At 37.8% G+C, this 15,557-nt stretch overlaps 1 protein-coding gene and 1 long non-coding RNA gene across 18 annotated transcripts in view; one reads left to right on the forward strand and one right to left on the reverse strand.

Annotated features, from left to right (window-relative positions):
* The window catches only part of SDCCAG8 (SHH signaling and ciliogenesis regulator SDCCAG8), a 242,196-nt gene that overhangs the window by 92,918 nt on the left and 133,721 nt on the right, over window positions 1-15,557 (forward strand). The gene's annotated exons all lie outside the window — the stretch shown is intronic.
* Window positions 1-15,557, reverse strand: part of LOC112648743 (uncharacterized) — a 44,611-nt gene that overhangs the window by 3,564 nt on the left and 25,490 nt on the right. For both annotated transcript variants that reach the window (XR_003129275.3, XR_003129274.3), the window contains exons 2-4: window positions 8,405-8,567; window positions 7,315-7,411; window positions 3,633-3,741 (exon numbers count right to left, since the gene is read on the reverse strand). This is a non-coding gene — a long non-coding RNA (uncharacterized LOC112648743). The remainder of the gene's footprint in view (window positions 1-3,632; window positions 3,742-7,314; window positions 7,412-8,404; window positions 8,568-15,557) is intronic.

Here is a 15,557-nt window from a genome sequence, read left to right on the forward strand (position 1 = left end):
TGCTATTTAACTTTGGACTACCTTCGGCATAGTCATTCTCATGGGGGAGTGTAGACATATGGGTATCTGGATTAGGATGAGCAGAGACTCCACATTGGTCTACTGAGTGTGCAATAGTGCTGGCAGTTGGGCAGAGATGATCACCTCCATATCCTGGGATGGAAGGGTGATACACTCAACCTAATCTTCCCTAGGCTCAATCTGGGTTCCTGCCAGAGGCAGAGGGCAATAGTAGAACACAACCCCACCCACACCCACACCCACCCTTACACTGCTATGACCAGGTTCCACCTAAGGCAGATGGCTGCGAAATCCCAAAGTATGGTCCAGAAGAGGAAACTGCAGGGGACGTGTCTGAGTAACACCTCGAGGCTGCTGGGAGGCAATGAAGAGACAGAACCACAGATAGGAGTGGGTGGCCACTGTCCCATCAGACTTCTCTGACAAAACACAAATGCCAATACATAATCATTAAAAATTTCAAGATGTTGACCACAGAGCATTAAACAGCAAGGCTCAGCACCCTTCTAAACAGCAACCTTCTAAGCCCTGTATTACTGCACTGACCACAGGCCCATAATGCTACCAAGTCTGTGAGGATAGGCAGGCAGACGTTTGGTGTACTGCTACAAATAGAAACACCCCACTTGCACATACAGACATGCACGAGTGTTTAACATGCCCATGTCCTTGTACCCCTAAGACAGGGCTGCCCAACTACAACTCATGGGCCAATCTGACCTATTGCCTGTTTTTACAAATAAGGTTATGTTAGAACACAGCCATATATGTTTGTTTATATATTGTCGATGGCCATTTTCCTGCTATGCAGAGTGGAGTTGTGGCAGAGACTCTGTCCCTGTAGCCCACAAGGACTAAGATATTTACTATCTGAGCCTTTGTAGAAGTTTGTCACCTTCTACCTTGGTATAGAAATAGAACTGCATGGCTTAAGTTTCTCCTGCCTTACTAAAAAGTGGAGCTTTGAGTTTAAAGACTAATCAACCTTAGATGATAACTTAATAGTTTTAGAGTATTTTGCAGTATGGCACATGGCCTCATCCCTGGTCTCTTAGTCATCTCATAGCATTGCCAAATGACGGTATGATAGGTTTTAATGTTGTTATCTTAGCAGTGGTACATGGCTTAATAATGGTTCATATGAGAGGGGCCCCTGGATGGCTCAATCAGTTAAGCGTCTGCCTTCAGCTCAGGTCATGATCTCAGGATCCTGGGATCGAGCCCCAAGTTTGGCTCCCTGCTCAGTGGGGACTCTACTCCTATCCCCTACCCATATTCTCTCTCTCTCACAAATAAATAAATAGATCTCTTTAAAAATAATGACTTAGATGTAAACATAGATATAAAACTTGTTTTACAGTTAGAGTTTCTTTTACATTGGTAAAATTTTTTTCAGGAGACAAGAAGACTTTTTTTTTTTTTTTTTTTTTTTAACCAGCATTGCATGAGTTATAACTTTGGAATTGTGGTTGCAATTAAACAGGAAACATTGAGGTTCAAAATTACTTGATCAAATATTTTAGGGTAGGGCATATAAAAAAAGAAGTAGATCAGAAAATTTTGGCTACAAGAATTAGGGCAAGAAAGAATTTGAGCTCCTATCTCCAGCAGTATGATTCAGCACTTTAGTACTGACATTACATGTGGATTGTATCAACACGGGAATTATCTCTAAAGTTCAGTTGAATTAATTAGATTGTTGGAATAAGTGCATCTATTTTGTATGGGTTTGTGTAAAGATGTGAGGAAACCCTGCAAGTCCTAAAAGGAGGTCTTACTTAAGCCCAGAGAAATTAAAACAATTAAGAAAAATAGAAGAATTGTGCCTTTTTACTTAGAGAAGCCTAAAACATTGCTTCACTGCCGACAAGGACTTGACAGATTCTTTCAAGGAAGAAGTTAAACACCTGTGCTTGATCCTCAGTATGGAAGGAATAAGAACAAAGCAATTTAATCACAGCAATTGGTAATCACAATAGCCTGACATAAGAACTTTCAGACAGTAGGAAGGTTGAAGTAGATCACAGTAACAGGTCACAGAACTTTGTTCCCTGAAATTGCCAGTTTCAAACAGAACTGGCAGTTTGCCAAAGACCCAGCTCATGGACCTCTAAGGTCCGATGTCTCTTAGTGGATTGTAAAAGCATCCTCAGAATATTTCACTCTGCCTGCTAAAGTGGCTAGTAGTGGTAGCCGTCTTTTCTACTTGGAACTTAGCACCTACACATTAAAGTGAAATCCTCCTCAGCTCTGTTCTCCACTTTGTGTCTGTAACGCCATGTACGCTCGTCAGAAGGCTTGGGGGGATATATTGAGATAATGGATAGCTTCTGGAGAGCCAGACTTGAGAGACTTTCCAACTACCACCTGCAGTCTCACTTCTGCCTCTAAAAACTGACTGGGAGAGGGGCCACTTGGGCATGCCGCTAGCACATGTAATCACTCGGTCCTGGTGATGACAGAGTTGCTCTCCACTGTTCTTCACACCCGCTTCCACTACTGGAGGCTTAGCACCTCCCTCTCTCTGCTCCTGACTCTCCCTGCTCCTGACCCAGACCAGTGGAACTGTGGGGGTGGTAGCTGGAAGACCCAGGTCCTGCCCTGAGGGAGTTTATATTCTAGTTGAGGAGACAGGGTACACATTTGAACATGCCTACAAAATACTTGCAAAGCAGCATATCGACAAGTGCAAATTAATGTAGTGTGAACTTCATGCTGGCTCCAGCCCATGAGAGTCAGAATCTGGTTCCATGTGTATGATGCAATAAAGCTTTTTTTTTTTTTAAAGCATCTTCCCTAAGTACGCCCTAAAGCATTGTTCAGATAAATCTCTGTTCTTATCACAGCCTAACCAAGAATTCTGAGAAAATTCTTCAGCCTGGCGTGTGTCTAATAAATCAGCCTCTTTTGTTCTTGCGTGGCACGATGCTAAATGGGATAAATGGGATTATGTAAATAAAAAATATCTTCCTTTAATAGAAGATTATTGAACTTCTAATTTTTCTCAAACACCAAAGTTTGTTTCTTCATTTTAAACCATAAGTATATCAAGAAAGTCACAAAATTAGCAGTGAAAAGGTAACTTTCTTTTTTTTTTCCCCACAAAGGAACAGTTCCAAATCAACCCAGTGAATAATACCTAATTGGAGTAGTTGGGGCATTTACCATTTGTAACTTTGTTAATGATTTGGGCAGAGGTTTTAGGTGGTAGTACATGTGTATGTCTTTCATGAAAACACAGTAGAAATTCATACACCCAAAAAAGAGTCATTTGATTCTCCAGGAAAGATGGTAATGCTATTCATTATAATAATGTATTTTTTAAAAATAAAATGTATAAGCAGAAACAATATATATGAAGATAGCAATTTAGGGCGATTTAGAGATGAGGGTACATATTGGACATAAAACAAGCCCGTTTAGAAAGCATATCCCTTATGGGGTAAACATTTAGAAATAAATGTTTGTCTTTGGATAGGAATATAAAACTAAACTGAACTCAAGGAATTTTTGCTATATTTTCTATTTCACTGGATGATTTATAGTTTGGTTCTTAAAAAAACTTTTTTGCATGCTTCTTTTGACTTTAATAGTTGAACTTACAAACCTACCTGCCCCTCTTGCGGAGCATCTTTTCAGGTACCAGCTCTGCAATTGTGGTAGCTACCAGGTGGCCTGAAACTCCTTGTGTGTCCATATGGGCCAGCGAGCTAGAAAGCACTAGACAAAGGACAGCTATGTGTGCCTTTTTTTTTTAACAGTCCAGAAATATTAGTACTGATATTCAGTATAAATATTACTAATTACCACAGATGTATACATTTTAAACAATATTTATCATATAAACATAAGCACATTCACAGAAGCCAATAAATCCATCACCCAATAGAGCAAATTGTTTTCATTTTTCTGTTTTACCTTCTACTTTTTGTCCATATGCATATATGATATTTTCAAGTAATAAACAAAGCCTAGGTATAATTTTGGTTTTTGCATATTTCATGTAACGATACCTCCAGCATTTTTATGTGTTGCTGCTTGCTCTTCAGAGTGATCACTTTAATAGGGCCATTTACATGTACTTTCAAAGGAAAGAATAATAAGTCAGATTTGGATTAGAACAGACGCAAATTCAGAATTTTTTGCCCTCAACTTCACTTTAATTCAACAACCATATACTGCATGCACCATACTGGCCTCGAATGAGCTTCTGTTTTTCTGTTCTTAAAGAAGGGAAAGTGTAAGACAGGTATGCAAATATGTAAATGTTCAAGAGATCCCAGTAACTATAATTAGCAAACTATACAAGGGTATGGGGATTTAGAAGAGGGAGAGCTGGCATCCTTGAAGAATGGGTAGGCTGTTGCCCAGAGTGGATGAGAGGAAGGCATTTTGGTTGGGAGGTCCAATGTGTCAGCTTGAGCAAAGGAATGGGGATGGGGCAAAGGCGGGAGTGGGATTGGCATGTGGGAAAGGAAGATGCATTGAATGGATGTATGTGTCTTTTGATTCCAAGGCACGCTAGTATAACTGACCTCAATATCTCCAGTGCCACGTCTCCATTATAAAAGATTGCCCATAGAGAATGGGCTTCTTTCTATAAGGTTCAGAATCCCAGTGTAATTGCCTATTATATAACATACTGCACACTCTGCAGTCAAGCACAGAAATCATACTGTGTTTGGGGAATGTTTGCATAGGTTTTTCATTTCCTTTGTAATATTTTCTATATAATGGAATAATTTCAAGATGTTCAAATTTCAGATAATATACAATAAAATGTCATTTTGTAAATAATGTTGGAATCAAGTAGGATTAGTTTTTAGAAATAAAGTATTCACAATTACCTTAATGATTTGTAGAAGGTTTCTACATGACTAACGATGGAAGGTAAAATACAGAGTACAGAGTTTTATTTGACTTCTTGATTTGGCTTTTTGGCTAATTTCCTGAGCAAACCTCTCAGAGCTTCACCTTTTTTCCCAGGGGAGTGAAAAGCTTGGAGAAATGATAGCTAAGGTTTTTCTCTAGCTCAAAATTCCTTTGTTACCAAAAACATAGGCAATACTTCTCTACCCCTCTTAATTATGAATTAAGTATTAATAAAATCAATATAAATTACATGGAGTCTCAAGTGTCATTTCAGATTTTCCAGTTATTCACCTGATTTGATAAAGATGAAATTTTACTGTCATCAATTTTAGATCATATTCTTTTCATTATGATTCATAATAGAACAATAAAATGTCTAGTCTTTTAAGCAGTTGAATTTAATTACAAGATAGACTTTAATTTGCAATAAGGATTAAAGCCCTCTTCTGAATTAAGAATGAAGTTCTATTGGAAACATTTCAGGCAAAAGCAAACTGTCTAAGGAAGTATTTTAGAGGAGTAGCCAGCCTTCCCAAAACCCGTGGAATTAAATATCCTCAGCCAGAGTTTCCTTGTGAACCCATGATCCACAGGATGACAGGAGTGTTCTCCTGTTAGAGAACAATGATACTAATAGTTAATGCTTTCCCTTAATGCTTCCACTTGGTGCTTGCATAAATGCTTCCGTGGAATGAAATCCTGTGGTTAGAATATGATTATGTTAAGTCTCTGCATTTTGATTTTTTTAAATCATCAGAATGAAAATAATTTTTTTAACCTCTCAGAGATCTCACATATTCCTGGAATATTTCCCTGACCCTCATTGGAGTGCGGTGTGAAAGACTACCTGAGACAAAGCTTCTAGATAGAGCTGACTATTAATAAATTGCATAGTGTCTAGGTTTTCCTATTATTCTCGTTAACAGGCTGTCAAAGTAATTTAACCCTTTTTGCTATTAACATCTGTTTTTAAGTGGATCAGCTGCAGTAACATTTAGTTTTTAGGGAAAAGACAATAAAGCACCAGTGTCCTTACATCTGGCTTGCCTTCTGTCCTCTCCATGAGGAATGGAAAATTGTTCTGTGTATCAAATCTCTCTACTTAACAGCTGAAGTTCTGATATTCATTCTGTGTCTGATCTGTCTCTCTCCATGGTAATAAATCATGCAACTGATAGCATTAGCCTGGCTTAGGAAATCATAAGTCAAACTCGTTGTTGAAAGTTCCCATTAAAGTGTGAGGAAGGGCTCTGGTCTTCTTAGAATAGTAGCCAAGGAAAAAAGGGAGGTAAAACTTCTATGGGTATCTTAAGGAGATAGGCTAGAAAGAACTGTTCCACTTAAAAGACTATCCCATCATTGCAAGTACTGCATTTTCTTTTGGACCCCTTTTAATTTGCTCAGGATTTCATGCACAGAAATCTGAATTCACTCAGAGCCACCTAGGTGGCTCAGTTGGTTGAGCATCTGACACTTGGCTTTGACTCATGGGTCATGGAATCGAGTTCCATGTTGGGCTCTGCACTCAGCTTGGGATTTTCTTCCTCTCTCTCTTTCTCTCTCTCTGCCTCTCTTCTCCACTTGCTGTCTCTCTCTCTCTCTCTCTCTCTCTCTCTCTCTCTCAATTTTTAAAAAATAAAAAAAAGACATCTGAATTTACTCATACTAAGAGATAATTGTCCTGTCCTAATTTGAGTCTCTGCACTTAAGTTTAATATTGAATTATAGGGCTGGGTCATTGTTTCTTTCCTGCTTACTGGAGGTCTACTATATATAAGGTGTATAGTGATTAAAGTGATTGAAGGAATAGAAAGATTTCTATAACAAGAACCAGATATGTTTTAATCTGAAGGAGGAGTTAGAACAATGGATCTGATATCTATTTGTGTTTATATTTGAAAATCTGCATGTGGATATTTATCTTTGTGTGTATCTTACTAATATGTCATACAAGACGTTATGACTAGCTAACGATTTTTCTTGATCAGAGCCTAAAGTCTTAAGTCTCTAAATGCTGAATTTAGGGTACCTTAGATTTACCTCATCAGCCAGAAGACACGAGAGGATCCTAGAGTTACTGTCTCAGTTATAAAAATAAGAGGAGTAAAGAAGAGTGGAGGGTAAGGGGGTAGGGAAGTAGAGGAGAAAATGAGAAAGATTTTTTTTTTTGTTTTTATTTTTTTAAAGATTTTGTTTATTCATAGAGACACACACACAGAGAGAGAGAGAGAGAGAGAGAGAGAGAGGCAGAGACACAGGGAGAGGGAGAAGCAGGACCCCTACAGGAAGCCTGACATGGGACTCCATCCCGGGTCCCCAGGATCACACCCCAGGCCGCAGGCGGCACCACTGGGGCTGCCCTGAGAAATATTTTAGAATGCATTCTAAAGACATTTACACAGAGAATAACCAGGCTTTTACCTCTACATATTCTGCTTCCCATTAGACTCTAGCTCAGAGAAGGCAAACATGACCACAGATCCATCATTATCTTCTATCCAGTATTTTGAGGAGGGATCTATAATAATAACAATAAGATTTTTAAAAACTATAATAGCTATTATAACCTCCTTCTCTCCACATCTTCACCCTAAACCATTACTGGTTGTTGAGAGTAACTTGATATAGCTTGGCATTTTTCAGAAGATGCTTTCTAATCACATAGCAATATAATTCATGGAGGTGATTTTTTTCTTTAGTCTCTCTCCTTTCATTGGTCACATGAAAAATCAAAGGGAGGGCCTTGGGTTGTCAGAAGCAGTGGTATGATGGGTACTGAGAACCAGAAAGCTTTTAATGACTTGTTCTGTCCCCTTCATATTGTAGATAATTAGACAGCAGGTGAGTAGAGAATGATCACTTCATTTTTAGGCACTAATTTGTTTAATTAATAGTTGTTGGTAAACTATTATATGGCACTCACAAATAAGTATTGGGGTTACAATGAGATATGTTTAAAATAAAATATGTGTATTGCTTACACAACTCATATAGTCTGGTAAGGAGGTAAAATGTGATAAGATGGGGGCTCAGTGCAAGGGGTGGCTTCCTGTGGTGGGAGAGAATTCAAAAAGATCCTACTCAACAGCCAGTTTTCCACAAGGATAATAAGAAAATTCATTGGAGGAAAGGATGGTGTTTCAACAAATGGTGCTGGGCAAACTGGATATCTATTTGTGAAAGAATGAACCTGCTACCTTGTACCATTTACAAAAATTAACTCAAAGTGAAGACCTAAACATAAGCACTAAACTTCTAAAGCTCTTGGAAGACAACATAGGCATAAAATCACTGTGACCTTGGTCTAGGCAGTGGTTTCTTAGATATGACACCAAAAGCACAAGGAGCAGGAAAAAAATAGATAAGTTGGGCATCATCAAAATTGGAAACTTTTGTGCTTTAAAGGACACCATCAATAAAGTGGAAAGACAGCCCCCACAGTGAGAGAACTTGTTTACAAATCATGTTGCTGTTAAGAGATTTATGACTAGGACTTTCAAAGTATGCTTACAATTTGGGGATCCCTGGGTGGCTCAGCGGTTTGGCGCCTGCCTTTGGCCCAGGGCACGATCCTGGAGTCCTGGGATCGAGTCCCACGTCGGGCTCTCGGCATGGGTCCTGCTTCTCCCTCCTCCTGTGTCTCTGCCTCTTTCTCTCTCTCTCTCTCTCTCTGTCTATCATAAATAAAAATAAATAAATAAATCTTAAAAACAAAAAGTATGCTTACAATTTAACAAAAAAGACAACCCAATTAAAAACAGGCAAAGAATCTTTTTTTTTTTTTAAAGATTTTATTTATTTCTTTGAGTTGTGGGGGGAGAGAAGGGCAGAGGGAGAGGGAGAAACAGACTCCCCACTGAGCAGGGAGCCTGACATGGGGCTTAATTCCAGGACCCCAAGATCAGGACCTGAGCCGAAGGCAGATGCTTAACTGACTGAGCCACCAAGGCACTCCCAGGCATAGAATCTTAATCGATATTTCTCCAAAGAAGATATACAGCTGGCAGAAAAAGCATGTGAAAAGTTGCTCATCATCGTTAGCTATCAGAGAAATGCAAATCAAAATCAAAATGAGATACTATTTCACACCTACTAGAATGGCTATAATCAAAAAGACAGATAGTAACCAGTGTTGGCAAGGATGTGGAGAAATTGGAGCCTCATGCATTGCTAGTAGGATTGTAAAGTAGTGCAGCTGCTTTGGAAAAAAGTCTGGCAGTTTCTCCAAAGGTTCAACATAACCCAGCAATTCCACTACAATGTATATACCCAAGAGAAATGAAACATGTCCCCACAAAACTATGTTCATCAATGTTCATAGCAGCATTAGTCATAATAGCTCCCAACTGGCAACAACTTAAATGGTCATCAACTAATAAATGGCTAAATAAAATGTTATTATTTCTCTATCTCTGTCTATATGTTGACAGTAAAATCAAAAGACATACTGGTACTTTCTATAAGACGGTTGAAACCTGAAAAGAGTATGCTGAGTGAAAGAAGCCTGGCATGAAAGACAACATATTGTATGATTTCACTTGTGGGAAGTGTCCGGAATAGGCAAATCTATAGGACAGAAGGATTAGTGGTCACTTAGGGCTGAGGAGGTTGGGGGTACATGAGGAGGACTGCTAGTGAGCATAGGGTTTCTTTGGAGGTCATAAAGTGTTCTAAAATTGACCAATATCATGGTTGTACAACTCTGAATAGACTAAAACACATTCAGTTGTATACTTTAATGAGAGAATTGTATGTGAACTGTATCAATGACACTGTTGCTTAAAAAATGATCCTACCATACAAGTCATACTTCATCCTAGTCTGGATCAAAGAGACAGAAAGGGGAGGCCATTCAGGCAAAAGGGACAGAATATGCAGAGGCACTCTTCGGTGTGTACCTGCAGGACGAAGAGGGCTCAAGAGATGAGGATGGAAGACTGAGCCCCAGAAAGCTGAAATCACTTGCCGGTAATAGTGATAAACCATTTGCCGTCAGAGTCTGTATTCTTATCCATCCTGTGTCCCCAGGACCCAGCACAGAGAAGGCTTACAATAAGTTTTATCTGTCAGTTGAATGAATGAGTAAATGAATGCATAGGTGAGCTGAAGGATGAACTTCAGTAATAAATGATAATGCCTCGACTAGAGGACACATCCTCTAACTCCTAGTTCATCTTTATTTTGCTATGGCAGGCAAAAAGTTGTAGGCAGAATCAAGATGAAACTAACTTCTTTTGGGACACCTGCGGGGCTCAGTCAGTTAAGTGTCTGACTCGATTTCAGCTTACGTCATGATGTCAGGGTCATGAAATCGAACCCCATGTCTGGGCTCTGCACTAGGTATGGAATCTGCTTAAGATTCTCACTCTGCCCCTGCCCCTCTCTTTCTCTAAGAGAATCCAAAAAACAACCCCAAAAAGCCCTTCTTTTATAATAATGTTCCTTTTTTTTTCTTTTATAGCAGTTAATTAGTATAAAATTTGACTTTTTTTTTATTTTGCCACTCTAATAGTGTAAAATGGTATCTCATTGTGGTTCTCATTTGCATTTCCCTGATCATTAATGATATTAGACCTCTTTTTGGGTACCTCCTTGCCATCCATATACTCCCACCAGTTATATCCACTCCTATACTGTAGTCCAAGACACTATCTCTTTGTCAGTGTGATAGCAAGAATGTCCTAACTGATTTCCCTTCCCTCTGTTTCTCCCCATTTTAGTCCCTTTGCAGCCAGAGGGACCCTGTTAAAACTTATGCCAGATCTTGTCACTCTTCTGATTACAACCCTCTAGTGGTTCCCTATCTCAGTTCTGGTAAAAGGCAAAGTCCTTACAGAGATGTACAAGGTGAAAGTGCTACACAATTTGATCCTGTTTCTCTCTGTCTTCATCTCCTACTTTTCTCCCCCATCTCTCTGCTCTGGCTACACTGGCTTCCATGGTGTTTTGCAGACACATCAGATAAACTCCCACTTCAAGGTCTTGGTACTTGATGTTCCCTTTGTCTGAACACTGTTCCCCACAATAACTCTGTGGATCACCAGCCTTTAAGTCGTTGTTCTAATATCTCTAGTGCTTCAGTGTCTTGCATGCAGTTAGGATCCCATAACTGGATGGATGGGTAGGTAGAGTGGTAGCCAAGAGGTTAGGCCCTGAAGTAGATGTCTGAAGTCAAATTCTTACTTCACTACCTACTACTTGGTGAACTTGGGCAAATCACTTAAGATGTCCAAGCCTCAGTTTTCTTATCTGTAAATGAGGATAGATAAAATTAACAGTTTTTTTTTTAAGATTTTATTTATTTATTCCTGAGAGACACAGAGAGAGAGAGAGAGAGAGAAAGGCAGAGATACAGGCAGAGGGAGAAGCAGGCTCCCTGTGGGGAACTCGATGTGGGACTCAGTCCTGGGACTCTGAGATCATGCCCTGAGCCAAAGGCAGGTGCTCAACCACTGAACCGCCCAGGCATCCTAAAATTAACAGTTTTAAAAAACTTTTTTTTAGTAAAGACTTATTTTTTATTTTTGAGTAAGAGCATGTATGAGTAGGAGGAGGGGCAGAGAAAGGGAGAGGGAGGGAAATTTCAAGCAGACTCCCCACTGAGTGTGGACCCTGATGTCAGGTTGATTACATGGCCCTGAAATCATGACCTTAGCTGAAATCAACTGACTGAGCCACTCAGGTGCCCCTAAAATCACTACATTACAAGGTTTTGTAAAATTTGAGATAATCTGTGTTAACCCCATGACACAGTACACAACAAATAATAACTGGTCTATTAATGTTAATAACTTATTTTTTCTAATGTCTTGATGACTGCTATTCTCCACCCTTATCTCTTTCTCCTGATTGTGTTTTATTTTATCTAGTTGCTTTCTAGAACCACAATAAATGAATATGATTTTTTTGGTATGACCTGACCAGTCATCTGAGCTTACATTAATCTAACAGCAGAGCCAGTTATCATTTTGCGTTATGTGTTTATCAAACATTTCTCACTGTGAATTCTTATTGAGCTTCAGTTCAGTTAAAACTCCAAATGGCATGTGTCTGCTGCCTGACATCGGACAGTAAATATAAGTATCTGCATTTGTCTCCCTGAAAGTTGATAATTTTTTTGGACCTATTGTGTCAGCTGGTCTGAACCACTTTGGATTCTGTTTTTGACATCTCTACATAATAAATTAGACTCTCACATCTATGTCACAGGCAGATTTGATCAGCACATCATTGGTGTCCTTAGTAAAGTCAGTGGTTTAAACAGTTTAGCACACATGACAGCGCAGAACCCGGTGACCTCCCTATAGCTGGATATTTTCATTCTGTCTTCCATATGTTTTCTTAAACTGCTGGTTTATTTTCTTGTTTGAGAACCAGACCATATTCCTTCCTCAGAATAATTTTAGTCAAATCAAAGCATTGACTTTTTTACCTACTATGTACTAACAGTGCATGCAGGCACCAATGAGCCAAGTGACAGATTAGATTGATGGCAAATACTGAAGAAATTAGGCAGAGATCGCTAAGAACTCAAAGTGCCTTTGTACATAGGGATCAGATGTATAGTTGGCAGGTAAACCTGTGTTGGTAAACTCCCCATGGAAAAGGGATGGGCCTGCCTGATATTCCAATTTCTTCATCTAAATAATCTGGATAAATAGACTACATTGGAAATTTGAGGAATTCAACTCTGTAAAATCAGTTTTTCAGATTTCTTTTAAGTCCATTGACCTACTCTCCTTTGAAAAGCATGTTCATGTACATTTATCAAATCATTATGCTGTATACCTAAAAGTACAGTTGACCCTAGAACAACATGGGTTTGAACTACTAGGGCCCACTTATGCATCGATTTTTTTTCAATAAGTAGTGTCCTATACGTGTATTTTATCTTCCTTATGACTTTCTTAATAACCTTTTTTCTTTAGCTTACTGTGTTGTAAGAATGGTATATAATACATAGAATATACAAAATATGTGTTAATCAACTATATTATTGATAAGACTTCTGGTCAGCATTAGGCTTTTATTTTTTATTTTTGTTTTTTTTTTTTAGCATTAGGCTTTTAATAGTGAAGTTTTGGGGGAATGAAAAATTATATGTGGATTTTCAGCTTTGTCAGGGGCCCACACTCCTAACACTCATGTTGTTCAAGGTCAGCAGTAAAACCCTGTTATATATCAATTTTATCTTGATAAAAAAAAACATTCCATCCTAATCATTACCCAATATTTCTCTGTTCTTTGCCTCCTTCATTTTTCTTTTTGAAAGTGAATGAAGGCAAGAGTTCTGTTATTTTTCTAATTGTCATAGCATATAAGTTTAGTACTTTATATGAAAGTGTCTTCTAAACTATGAAAAGCTGTATATATATATATATATATATATATATATATATACACACAGCCGTCATGATTGAATACATGGTCAATAAATTGAATAGATAAATTTACTTCTTTGTATGTGGATGCTGCTAATGTAAAAGAGTCATACTCAAAATATTTATTAACTAAAACATCTACTTTACATTAGAAGCTTCTTGCCAAATTAGTCAGAAAATATAGGTTATTTTTGAGTTAAAGCAAAGTACAATAAATTCTTAAGTTCCCCAAATAGATTTTACAGAAATATTTCTATAACTCACAGCTAAAGTGAATTTTCTAAAAACTCCCCATAAGGTGAGATCACGTACACCATGTCTCAGTACAGAAGGATTTTTTTTTCAATCAGTTATGTCTCTAAAAATAAACCCAGTTTTGTTGTTAAAATTTGCTGTTTCCTCTTCACATAAGACCGTCTCATTAATTTCAGTGAAAACCGTCCAACAAGATAAGGTTACATTGTCCAATTTTCCAGTGGAAGAGAATCCATTTTGTGTCACGAGCAGAGTAGCAGCTAAGAGGTGAGTTGAAGACAGACATGCGGTTTCAGTGGTCAGAGTATTTTGAATCCAAGCATAAGTGTTCAGGGAAGAGGTTTGGATGTTCTAGGTGTAGTAAAACTCTACCTCTCTTACTCTCTTTAGAGTTTTATAGCCAGAGCATTGCTGTGGATGTTCTCTGTCATCGGGTTCACCAAGGAGTAACAGAAAGTGGGGAGGTGGTAAAAGAGGGTGACCTCTTGGAGGTCCAGTATACTTATATGGGACAGAAGGGGGGCTAAATTCCATCGTCCGTACCGTTAAGTGGTCTAGACACCTTAGGGGAGGGTTTCCTTTTTCTCAGTCTTTTCAAACTGATTTTGTGAACAATTAAAATATGATTTCTTATAAAATCATTCTGTTTCAAGTGGAAAGGCTGGGAGATTTTAAATAGGTCTAAATGTTTGAGCTTTTCTTGGTTTGAGAGAAAAGAAATATGTTATTTGGCTCCAGCACCTATACTAAACAGTAAAATTGATAAAAAATAAAATCCTATAAAATACATTTTTTAAATTAAGAAATGATATATATGGTCTTATAAACCTAGTTTTAAAAAGGGGATCTGAGTCTTAAATTTGTTCTGGTTGTCAGAGATTGACAGAATTTAACTAATAAGAGAATACACAGAGCACAGAGAAAAACTTCTTGTTGAATAACAGTTGTCAGAAAAGAAACAGAAGATGTGTCTTCTTTATTGCATTAAAAAAAATTAATTATTGCCAATAGAAGCTTGTTGATGCTTGTTAACTGAGTTAGCATTGTGGTTTAGCATGATTCCACATTTGAGTGGAAATGGAGTTCGGTGAAGAGTCCAAAACCTGGGTTCTAGTCCAGCTGAGAGAACTTCAATCGATTGTTTGATTTGATCCCACTGGACCCCAATTTTCGCATTTGTAAAGGGACAAGTAGACAAAGATGATAATTGAATATCTTCTACCTCTCACTGTACCTTTTTTTTTTTTTTAAGGCCTGTATTTTTATTAAAGTCTTGATGTAAACAGGGAAGTTAACACCCAAATGCTTTAGGATCCTCCCAAATGTTTTAGGGCCCTTTTGGTAGGAGCACATTTTAGATAAAATATAATCAATTAGCACAATACTTAAGGAAGAGGAATTTTATTTGACAAATTAAAGAATGCACATCAAGGTCTTGAAAGTTAGGTGCAAAATAGTCCTAAAGCTTTCTTGTGTTTTCCTTTTAGGAATCAGAATATTTAACTGATACTTTTCTGACAACTCCTAAAAAAGTAACATTGAATATAATAGTTATAATTTGTTCTAGTTGAAAAATAATAAAAAATGCGTGCATTATCTAAGAGATAAAATAGTTTTGCCACAACTGCCTGCTTTTTTTTACTAAGAATAAATGGGCAGTTTATTTTCACACAATTTTTAATAGCTGAACCATAACTGAGAAACCATGCTTACTGTTGGAATAGCAGCAGACTTACTAACTCATTTTCTTTGGAAATTGTCATTTAGTAATTGTACTTTTATGTCTACTCAAAAAAATTTTTGGTTTTGAAAGGTATACTTGAATATTGGTATTCCTGTAATTACAGTATTTAAAAAGCATTACATTTGAAGCAGAAATAGAAAATCTAGAAAACCATTGGAATTCTGTATTGCTTTATGTCAATAGAAGCCAGTAGAATAGAAACCTTTATGCTGTAATTCATGTAAGGTAGTTGTCAATTTTGAAAAAAATTTCAGAAATTAACTATTTAATTTAGGATGAGAAAT

This window comes from Canis lupus, chromosome 7 (genome assembly GCF_003254725.2).
Source record: "Canis lupus dingo isolate Sandy chromosome 7, ASM325472v2, whole genome shotgun sequence".
NCBI classification, from domain to species: Eukaryota; Metazoa; Chordata; class Mammalia; order Carnivora; family Canidae; genus Canis; species Canis lupus.